We start from the raw sequence: 11,963 nt of genomic DNA, 5'->3' as shown, positions 1-11,963 counted from the left end.
GACAACTTTTTTAACTTTGGAGGATAATATAGTAAAAAATCTTTGTTACCTTTGAGCAGGTAAGGAGATTCTTAAACTAGGAACAAAATACTAGGCATAAAATCATAAATTAGGGCTGGGGCTGTAGCTCAGTGGCAGAGCGCTTGCCTTGCATGCATGAGGCACTGGGTCTGATCCTCAGCACCACATAAAAATGAACAAATAAAATAAAGTCATTCTGTCCATCTACAACTACAAAAAAAATTAAAAATAAATAAAATCATGAATTAATAAATTTAAATATAATTTAAATGTTAAAGCAGTATACAATAGTATGCCTAGAATATACTGCCTTTTTGCAAGAAATAAAGCATGACTATATTACAGTTTTTGTGGGAAAAGAAGCAGAGAAAAGATAGTTAACTACAAATTCAAATGATTTTCTATATAGAGTAGTTGGGAACAGAGTAAAAAAAAAAGAAGCATTAGGATTTCTCTAATTGACATATAAAGCATGTAAATATTGTAAATATTATTTAAAGTAAGATCAAAATGAATTTTAAAAACCCAAACTCTAAAACTGAATACACACAGAAACAAATGACTCTACTTATAAATTGAACTGATGGAATACTTCACAAGGTAAATAATTTAAGTTTTAAACATAACTTTCTGGCTACATCCTTAAAACAATATAATCCAAAACAAAAAGAATAGCAAAGAAATGTAAATTCTATTTAGTACTTTTGCTTTGAATCGGGAGACTGGTCTCTTGGCTGTAAAACTATTTTTTCTGCATTGTAACATAGAGCAAATGAGTAAATATTGTTTGTGGTTGTCTTTGGGAGGCAGGGTTTTCACTGTGGAAGAAGAAAAATATAAAAACGGAATGAGAGTAGATAAGAAATAACCATGTGGCAGTGTATTTGAATTATAAGTATTTAAGATTTTTTTAATAAAATTTCCTGGTACTGCCCCCTGAAAAGAATTGGAAATAATGAGGTACCAGTAGCAACAAGCATACCCAGTAATTGGAACCTAAATCTATTCTCCACCAACAGGGAACAACTCCTTGAAGAAAGAGATGAAACCAAATTTAGAACAAGGAAAGTACAAAGTAAAACTGAAACATTTCATGGTTCCAGAAAGCAAGGACGTGCTTAAAGGCTAGTGGATTTATGTTGTGACAGCAAAAAAACAGCAACAAAGCTGTTTTCCAAATGAAAAAGTATTTGGAACACTAATATGTAAAAGATACAAAAGCAGAACTGTGACATGGATGGAGGCCCAGATCCCTGGCTATTCCCACTCTGTCTTATCTCCTATCCTCATTCAGTGACAGCCGTGAGAACCATAGCTGGAGAACCACTGGTCCATTGAAAAGAGCATGGAATTTCTCTGGGCCTCATTTACATATAAAGCAGAGCTGAGGTTCCCAATTTACCTATTTCACAGTTGTGTTTCAATTTATATTCAATTTTAGAATTTGGGTTTTAGAATTCATTTCCATTTTACTTTATATAAGAGGATAATTGTGAAAGTGTTTTGAAAGGTTAAAAAGAATGGTTCACTATAGCACAATTCATATACCACATGGGGCCCTTTTGCATTCTTGCACGCCATTTGGCAGCCCTCATTCTTAGCAGCTGCCAAACAGCCATGTAATGATAAGGGACTTTAAACGTATCAAGGGGAAGGTAGAGTTTCCTTTCCAGCCTTCTTTCATCCCAAATATACTAATCATATACTGTGTCAGGCATCTGACAGCACAAAGATACAAGCAAGATTATGATCTCACTGTTTAATAAAAGAAAATTAGCATAGGCAAAATGCAGTGGGACTTCCATATCCATGGATTCAACCAACCATGAATCAGAAATATTTGTTTGGGGGGGCGCAGGGGGGGCGTACTAAACACGCACAGAATTTTCTTGTCTTTATTCCTAAAACAAAAGATAATAACACCAACTTACATAATGTTCTCATTGTATTAGAAAGTAAAAATAATCTAGAGATGATTTCGAAGGATGTGCATGTTAAATGCAAATACTCTGCGATATTACATAGGGGACTTAAGCATCCACAGATTTTGTATCTAAGGGAGTCCTGGAACCAGTCCCCATGGAACATCAAGAGACAACTCTACGTGAAATGTAGTACAAGCATAATGTTGGTAAAACTCATTACATTTTCAACAAGTAGACAATGCAATTAGCAGTGCTAGGATTCATGGGGGAAAAGGATGGTAGAGAAGAGTGAAGGTGCCAAATAGCAATCAGCTTGCAAAAACTACTAAGTAGTAACTTGGAGGTAAAGATGGTAGGTTGAAAACATGACCTACCTTTACTCACCCTTAAAAACGCCATGAAAGCAGCAAATTGAAGCTCATACCATAGCAAAAGTGTAGCATAATTTATCTATAGGATAATTTAAGGTTGCTTTAACACTTTAAAAATAATCATAGTTGGATAGGGAGGGGGAGCTTGGGAGGAATAGATGAACTCTAGATAGAGCAGGGGGTAAGAGGGAATGGGAGGGGCAGGGGATTAGCAAGGATGGTGACATCATTATCCAAAATACATGTCTGAAGACACAAATTGGTGTCAACAAACTTTATATATAACCAGATATGAAAAATTGTGCTGTATATGTGTAATAAGAATTGTAATGCATCCCACTATCATTTATTTTTTAAAAAAAAATCAATAAAACAATAAAAATAAAAATAATCAGGCCGACCATGGTGATGTACATCTGTTATCCCAGCTACTCAGGAGGCTGAAGCAGAAGAATCATGAGTTTGAGGCCAGACTGGGCAACTTAGCAAGACTTCATCTGATAGATAGATAGAGATAGATAGATAGATAGATAAAATTAGTCAATGTAACTTGCTATATTAAGAGGTTAAGGGGGGAAAATCATATGATCAATTCAACAGATGCAGAAAAATATTTGATAAGATCTGACCTCCTTTTGTGATTAAAAAGTTTAGCAGAGTGAGAATAGAAGGGGTCTTCCTTATGTATACAATAATAAATAAAAATAAAACTTAAGGAATTTTTGGAAAAAGGAATCCGTGAAAATAGAAGGGAGAACAGTGGAGTGGAGGAAGGAGATTGAGGTAGAGAAAGGAGGGATGGGAAAGGGAGGAGCTATGGAATGAACTGACCAAATTATGCTATGTGCATTGTATGAATATATCACAATGAATTCACTTTTATGTATATCTATAATGCATCAATTCCAAAAACAATAAATAAAACAAATAAACAATAAATAAATAGAAGGAAGATCAGTAGTGAAGAGGGAGAGGGAGGATGTATGAGAAAGTGGAAGTCCTAAGGCTTGAAACAGAGTAAATTATATAACATGTATGTATGACTGTGTCCAAATAATCCCCCTATTATGTGTCACTATGGTACACTAACAAAGACATTTTGAAATTAAATAAAACTTAAACTCTGCAAGCCAACAATTTTAATGAGGAGGTGTTGAAAGATTTTCCCTTTGATACAGGTAAGAAACTAAGGATGGTATTATCCCATATCTAGTCCACATTGCCTTCTTAGACAAAATGGTAAAAGAAGACAAAGAAATGTGATATATAAGCATTAAACAGAAAATATGAATAGCATTTTTTGCAAGTAATATGATTGTGTTCATAGAAAATATGAAATAATCTAGAGATAAATACTTCAATTCAACAGAATTACTAGCTACAAAATCAATAAAAAATTTTTATATCTATCTATGAGCTACATTTAGAAAATGAAACAGAAAATAATAAGCCATTTATCACAACTTCAGAAGTATTAAGTAACTAGGATCAATGTAATTTAAGATTTATAAAATTTCTATGACAAAGACTGTTAAGTTCTAATAAGGAAAATTAGAGACCTAAACAGATACAGTGATATATTATTTACATGCCTGGAAGACTCAACATTGTAAAGACAGCAACTCTCTACAAGTTAATCTAGAGTTTCAATGCAATTCAATTAAAATATCAATAGGTTTTGGAGGGATACTGATAAGTATATATATATTTTATATATATAATACAAAAGCCAAGAATAGTCAATTACATTTACAGAATTGGCTTTAATAAATATTAATATTTAATAAAGGCTACAGTATCTAAAAGAATGAGATTGATACAAAGATAGGCAAACAATGGTGTACTTCAGAATCTCAATGACACACATGTGGATATTTGATTAGTAGCAAAGGTAACAAGGCAGAGCAGTTAGAAATGGGTGGGCCTTTGAATAAGTAACAACCGAAAAGTTGAGCATTATTTAGGGGAAAAATAATACTGCAACAAAGTCAATTTCAGTTAACTCATGGGACTAAATATGACAGGCAAAACAATAAATCTTTTTTTGAAAATTACACAGAAGAATATTTTTACAACTTCAATTAAAGAAATATTCTCAAGAAACAAAAAAAAGATTAAACATGAAATAAAATGTCAATACATTTGAAAAAATTAAAATTAAGGACTTTCGTTTATGAATATTCACCTTTAAAAGAAGCAAGGGCAGCTGGATTCAGTGTCACATGCCTGTAATCCCAGCAACTCAAGAGGTTGAGGCAGGAGGATCACAAGTTTGAGGCCAGCATAAGCCATTTAGTGAGATCCTCAACAATTTAGCAAGACGCTGTTCCCAAATTTAAAAAAAAAAAAAAAAAAAATGTTTTCAGTTGGTGGTGGACACAATACCTTTATTTTATTTGTTTATATGTAATGCTGAGGATTGAACCTAGAGCCCCACAGGTACTAGGCAAGTACTTTGCCGCTGAGCCACAACCCCAACCACCCAAAATTTTTTAAGGATGGATATGTAGTAGTTCAGTGCTAAAGTATCCCGACTTCAATCCTTGGTATTTAAAAAGAAGGAGGAAGAAGGGGAGAAGGAGTAGGAGAGGGAGAAGAAAGAAAGAAAGAAAGAAGAGGGGTGGAGGGAGGAAGTGAAAAGGAAAAGAAAAAAGAAACAGGAACAGTTCAGGAGCAATGAGTGCACCAACCATCTAAACTGTGATCTCTGCCTACCCTTTCTCCAAAAAGGGAAACAGAGCACCTTTAGAGATGGCAATTCCAAATCTAGAACAGGAAATGTACAGGGTGAACCTGAGACATCTTGTCCTGTCTGAAAGCAAGAAAGTTATTAATGGCTACTAGTGACATACTGAAAGAACACAGGAAATAATTAGAAGGTGTTCATACTGGCCAAAGATGGGACAATTCAAGCATCTAAAATATATAGTCACTAATACAGTATAATACATTAAATATACACAAATATTCATAACAAGGGTCTTAAAAATAAAATGACTGATCACTTTTAGAAGATACTAGAGCATGAAATCTTTATTAAAAATAACAAGTAAAAGAAAAGAAGCAAGTATTTATACTGCTTCACTTACTGTACTTCAGGCTAACAAAATATGTGATCAAGGAAATTTCTTCTTTATAAATGAATCACAGTTAATAAATACAAGAAGAATGATAAATTTTAAAAACTACTGTTTGTAACTTTAATGAAATAATTTATCTAAGACAATATTAGTGGTCAAAAAACTAGTAAGTGAACAGGCAATATTAGTGGTCCAAAAATATTAAGTGAAAGATGGACAGAGAACTTTTTGATGGAAAGATCATATTGGCACTGCCTCAACTCAACTATTAATCTTGACATCATTAAAAATGGAATAATCAAGCATGATGGAGAGTTACACAGCATGACTCTGATATCAAATCTGAAATTGAAATTGTAATCATTGACATTTGTAACAGTCACAAAAGTATGAAATACTTATAGTGACCTAGTTTAGGCAAACATCTCTTAAATATCACCACAAAAGACAATTCATAAAATAACAAATTGATAAATTGGATACCATCAAAATTAAAAACTTTTACTTTCTAAAAAGTACTGGTTTTTATCCCAGAGGCTTGAAAGGCTAAGGCAGGAGAATTCCAAGTTCAAGGGCAGCCTCAGCAATTTAATGAGGCCCTAACCAACTCAGTGAGACTCTGCCTTAAAATAAAAAATAAAAAGGATTGGAGGTGTAGCTCAGTAGTAAAGTACCTCTGGGTTCAATTGCCTAGTACTAAAAAATAAATAAATAAAACTACTGTTTTTTTTAAAAAATGAAAGGTAAAAATGAGATAAAAAATGGAAATAAAAAGCAAGTCACAGACTGTAAGAAAATGTTTACAAAGCACACATCTGATAAAGAATTTATATCTATAATATATAGATAAATCTCAAAACTCAATAACAGAACAAACAACTAAAAATTAGGTAAAAGATTTAATCAGATTCTTCATCAAAGAAGATATCTGGATGGCACATGAAAAGAAGCTCAACAGCATTGATCATTAGGTAAATATATATAAAAACCAAAATCAGGCACTACTATATATCTATTAGAATGGCTAATATTACTGAATGTACAGAGCATTGCTGAGAATGTAGAAAAACTAGAACTTTTTTTCACTACTTTCGGGGGGAATGTAAAATAGTAAAACCATATTGGAAAAGACTTTATCAGTTTCTTAAAAATTTAAACAGATATGAATCATATTATCCAGAAGTCTAATTCCAAGGTATCTACTCAAGAGAAAAGAAAATTTATGTTACAAAGACTTGCACGTATATTCGTGTAGGGTGGGGGGAAGATGTTGGGGATAGAATCCAGAGCCTCACACATGCTAGGTAAGTGCTCCATCTCCGAATTATATTTGTTTTGAGACAGTATCACCCAGTTGCCCAGGCTGGCCTCTCATTTGGAATCCTGCTGCTTCAGCCTTCTGAGTAGCTGGGATTACAGGTTTGGACCACCACAACCCAGCAGTTGGTGGATACATTTTTATAGCAACTTTATTTTTAATAGTCAAAAAGCAGAAATAACTCAAATGTCCACCAACAGGTGAACAAATAAGTAAATTGTGCTATATCCATGCAATTGACTACTGCTTAACAATAAAAAGAAATGAGCCAATATTGGGACAACATGGATAAATCAACCTTTAACTATGAATGAAAGGAGTTGAGTGAAAGCTTATGCATTGTATGAGTCCATTTACATAAAACTCAAGGAATTGTGCTCTATATGTGTAATAAGAATTGTAATGCATTCCGCTGTTATATATAAATAAAAAAAAAAGAAAGAAACAGAAAGATCAGTGGTTGCAGTTGGGGGTAGCTCACTCAGTTGGCAGATACTTGCCTAGTATTTGTCAAGGTCTTGAGTTCAGTCCTCAGAATTACACACACACACACACACACACACACACACACACACAAATTAGAGCCTGTTTAGGCAGGGAAGTGCAGAGGAACAAGAAGGAGGGATGGCAAACGGTCATATGGAAGTTGTTTCCAGGGTATTAGAAAGAATTTGAAAGGTTCTGCATAAAAAGAGACTATGGTTGACTCATGATACATAGACAAACACAGGAGAATAAGTAGGGACACATTCTATGGATTTCCCTTTAAGACCTCTTGGGTTTGATTGTGCTGTATTTTTTTTTTTAACTTAGTAGGGAGTCATTGGAGAACATAAAAGTAAATTTTGATAATAGGACTGAAGGCGGGTATGAGGAACAGAATAATAACCTCCTGAAAATGTCCACACTCTAATCCCCAAACCTGTGAATATGTTATCTTACATGGTAAGAGGAATTTAAGGCTGCCAATCAACTGACCTTTAAACAGGGGACGTATCTTGGATCATCCATCTGGGCCCAATGTCAACACAAGGGCAATATGGAGAAGCAGAAGAGTAAGAGTCGGAGTGAAATGTGATGGGCAAGGCAAAACCAGGGGCCTATGATGTGAAATGACTGCTCCCCTAGAGTTTCCAAAAAGAAAAGCAGCCTTAATGACACCTCAATTTTATCCCCATAAGACAGTTTTCAGGTCTCTTATCTTTGAAACAGTAAGATAGTAAATTTGTGCTGTTTTGAGTCCCAAGTTTATGGTAATTTTTACTGAAACACTGAAAAACACACACAGTGGAGAAGCATACAATTTGGGAGGAAAGATCAGAACAGATAGCAATCCTGGGCCAAATAGGATAGATAAGGCTCTGTAAGTGTTGGAAGGCATTAGGAAAGGGCTGAGCACTTGGAAATAAAAATGACAAACCCATGAAGGTAAAAGGGGTCCTCAAAGAAGACACTCTATGACCACTTGGACTTATTTCACTGTATTCCTAAACACAAACTCTGGATTTGAGTCCCCAAGAAAAACAGAAAAGAGTGGGTTTTCCTAAGAGACAGGTAGAGCTTGCTGAGTGGCCAATAGAATCAATCACTTTAGTGTGCCCATGAGTATGATCATTTTGCTAGCCTGAGCCCTGGCAGCATTTACCCGAATCAATATGAGAGACAGCTTTCCCAGTCAGTATATGAACTGCAAATCCAGAACATTTTTGAGGTTTGACTCCAACCCACTCTTGCAATCCTTGAACAATCACCCTTCGCACTCAAATGTAAGTTTTATTTGTGTAGAAACAGTTAGCCAGAGTCCCCTGATTCTCAGTTATATGATTGATTACCTTAAACTGCACTAGCAGTAGGATAAGGCATCAAAAACAGAAAAATCTGCTTACACAGTCCTTGGATCTGAAATCCAAATGGAAACATTAATTTCTTAAAGCTGAAAGTAGTTACTGGATAAAACTCCTAAGGAACCTTGAACAACCTATTGAACCAAAACAACATCCTGTTCCACAAATGCTTTCAATTCATGTTGTGAAATAAAACAGACATCATGTCTTTACCCTCAGAACATAAAACATAGCTTTGAGCTTCCAGTGCTATGAAACAGATATACAATTTCAGAAAGTAGGATGAATAAGTCTCCAGTTCTGTTGAAAAATAATTATGGCTTCATTGTTGTTTTTTTTTTCCAGGTTGACTTTATTGCCAGATAATTATCTCAAAGTGAATGTCTTTTCCAATTCTGTGGAAAAGAATGCTTGGTATGTTTTGATTGGTTTTGGTGTGCCATCATGCATTTTATGAGCTCTTTGCTGTATCTGATGTTAATGTTTTTTTTCAGGCAAAGGAGAAAGACCATGCCTAGAGGTGAAATAGTGGCACTTGAGTTGTTCAATGGCTTGGTTTATACAGTCCTGTCCTATTTTTCGGTTATGTTCCTCCCTACAGCCTTCTCTGACTCGTGAACTCCAGGAGCACTGTGTTGGTCAACTTTTCCTCGCTGTCATCAAAATACCTGATGGTCACAGCTTGAAGGAGGTAGCGAGCACCATGTTCTTCTCTCTCACAACTCTCATGCTCTCATTCAGTAATCATCCATTCGGCTTCCATCTTCCCTGTCATAGTGTCAACTCCAAGAGGGGAAGACCTTGTTGGTCTTATTCCCTGCCCTATTCCTAATGCCCCAAACTTTGCTGAGTATACAGTAAGTTCTGTATAAATGTATTTCAAGTTAGGGAATTAATGAACAGGCCTTCCTTCTTGAAAGGCTAGGAAATTTAAATCCAAGGCAACTGGATTCTTTTGAAATAGCTCTTTCTAGATAAATAAAAAGTGATAGAAAGTTTCTTAATATTCTTTTTTTCTTTTATTTAAAATTGTCCTAATTAGTTATACATGAGAGTAAAATACATTTTGACACATTATACATAAATGGAGTTAATTTCTCATTCTTCTGGTTGTATGTGATGTAGAATCATACATTGCTGGTAGGACTAAAAATTGGTGCGATTATTATGAAAAGCAGTATGGATATTCCTCAGAAAACTTGAAATGGAACCATCATTTGACTCATCTATCCTGCTCCTCTGTTTATACCCAAAGGACTCAAAATCAGCATACTATAGTTACACAGCCACATCAATCTTTATAGCAGCTCAACTCACAATAGCTAAACTATGGAACCAACCTGGGTATCCTTCAACAGATGAATGGATAAAGAAAATGTGATATATATACACAATGCAATATTACTCAGCCTTAAAAAAGAATGAAATGATGGCATTTGCAGGTAAATGGATAAAGCTGGAGAATATCATGCTAAGTAAAATAAGCTAATCCTCAAAAAATCAAAGCCCCAAAGTTTTCTCTGATATGCAAGTGCTAATTCAAAATAAGGGGGGTTAAGGGAAAATAGAGTTACTGTGGATTAAATATATTATTCTTAAAGGAAATTTTTCTTTATTTGTTCTATCACACTATGAAAAACTTCTCATTGGAAATCTCTTCAGCATGTCTACATTTAACATGCATTTAGTATTTTTTTCTTTCTAACTTCTTGTTGTGCTAAACTTGGGCTGAATCATACTATGTATATGTTTTTACTTTGAATGCTCTTAAACTCTGTTTCTGCCGGCTCTGAATTTTGGATGCTGCAGACAAAGATTTTACCTGCCCCAGATTTAGGTTTCAGCATTAAGTGTTGGCATTGACACACACTAGCCCCTAGAAAGACAAAGAACAGATAGTGTTTGATTTTAGCAGAGAAATGGTATTCTAATAAAGATACTTTCAGGCATCTGACATGAACTAACAGGAAAATGGCTGAATTTGATATTGAAGTTCAGTTTCCTCTCTGATAGCTTTCTTTCTTATACCAAATAACTACCAAAAGGTAGATCAATTTCTAAAAGGCCAATTTATTGGTTTATGGTCTCAGTTTTCAAAAAACAGAGTTCCCAAAGAAAAAATTAAGTGTGTGTGATGTCATCAGAGGAGCAGAGGGGGTGGGGCTGAGCAGAAAGTAATCTCTGCTCAAAGCCAATGCTCATCTTGGACTACAATTCACCTCTTTCCATTATCCCCTCCCCTAATCTTCAAAATGTGGACTTTGCTAATTCTGTTGGCCTTGCCTCTCCTTGAAAAGTAAATTTTGTCATTTACTGACTGGTAAATAGTCCATTGTATGGGTTATATTAAAAATTATTGTACAACTGGTACTGAAAGCATTGATATATAAGAGCTTACAATTTCCCCCTCTACGATGCTAGATGGCTTCTACACCTTCCATGCAGCTCATCAGGACAATGGGAGAAAAAGCTGAGAATACAAGATAGACTGGCATTTTTTTCAACCTTAGGAAAAGTCACAATTAATTTTCTTTCTGTCTTTATGTGGGCAGTGGGAGGGAAAAGGAACTAGAACTCTTGAGTACATTGCAAGGATGAGAAAGATTTGGTAACTGAGAGAGTCTAGAAAGAACATAGTGGGTAAGAAATGGAAACAAAGATGAAAAAAATCATTTTTAGAACTTCAGTTTGATATTCTTTTGACATTCTTTAAGAGTCCCTGGTAAATAATTGTATTCCTTGGAATGTAGTTTTGGTTGTCTGAGTTGTGTTTATTTGAATGTGACATATGCAATAGATGGGACAACAGAGGTCCCATATTTAAATGGGTTCTTTCTCCCTTATTCTCTTTCTTTATCCACATATATAGAAAGAAAAACTTACATTGCATATAAGTGGAATCTGAATTTTTGTCTTCCCAGAAGACTCTCAGGAGAAAAGAATAAATGAAATAGAATTCTCATACAAGAAATTCTGTTAGAACACACACACACCATTGTTACAGTATGCATCCTAATCTTCAAGAGTTCTGCATTCACAACTCTAATCAGCAAACACAAACACTCAGTTGAAGTTCAGAATGATGACCCTGAGATACTATTAAAATCTCATTTTCCGCAGATAGACAAAATACAAAAGGGATTTTTGGTAAAAGATTTAACAATCCTTTCTAGCCTGGGACATTGTGGGTATTGACAGTTTCCTGTACATTTATTGGTCACTTTAAAGACCCAGCACCAGGGACCAGTCACTTGTGGACACATGTGTGCAAAAGGAAACCTCTGCTTGACACACCAGTCACTTTTGCTGTGTTCTTTTTATTTAAAAGACAGGACTTTATGAGCAATGCCTTAAAAAAGCACACTGAAAACTTTCCATACCCTGAGGAAATTCTAAAACACTAA

The sequence above is a fragment of the Callospermophilus lateralis genome, chromosome 15, assembly GCF_048772815.1.
Source record: "Callospermophilus lateralis isolate mCalLat2 chromosome 15, mCalLat2.hap1, whole genome shotgun sequence".
Classification (NCBI taxonomy): Eukaryota; Metazoa; Chordata; class Mammalia; order Rodentia; family Sciuridae; genus Callospermophilus; species Callospermophilus lateralis.
This window is presented reverse-complemented; position numbering follows the sequence as displayed.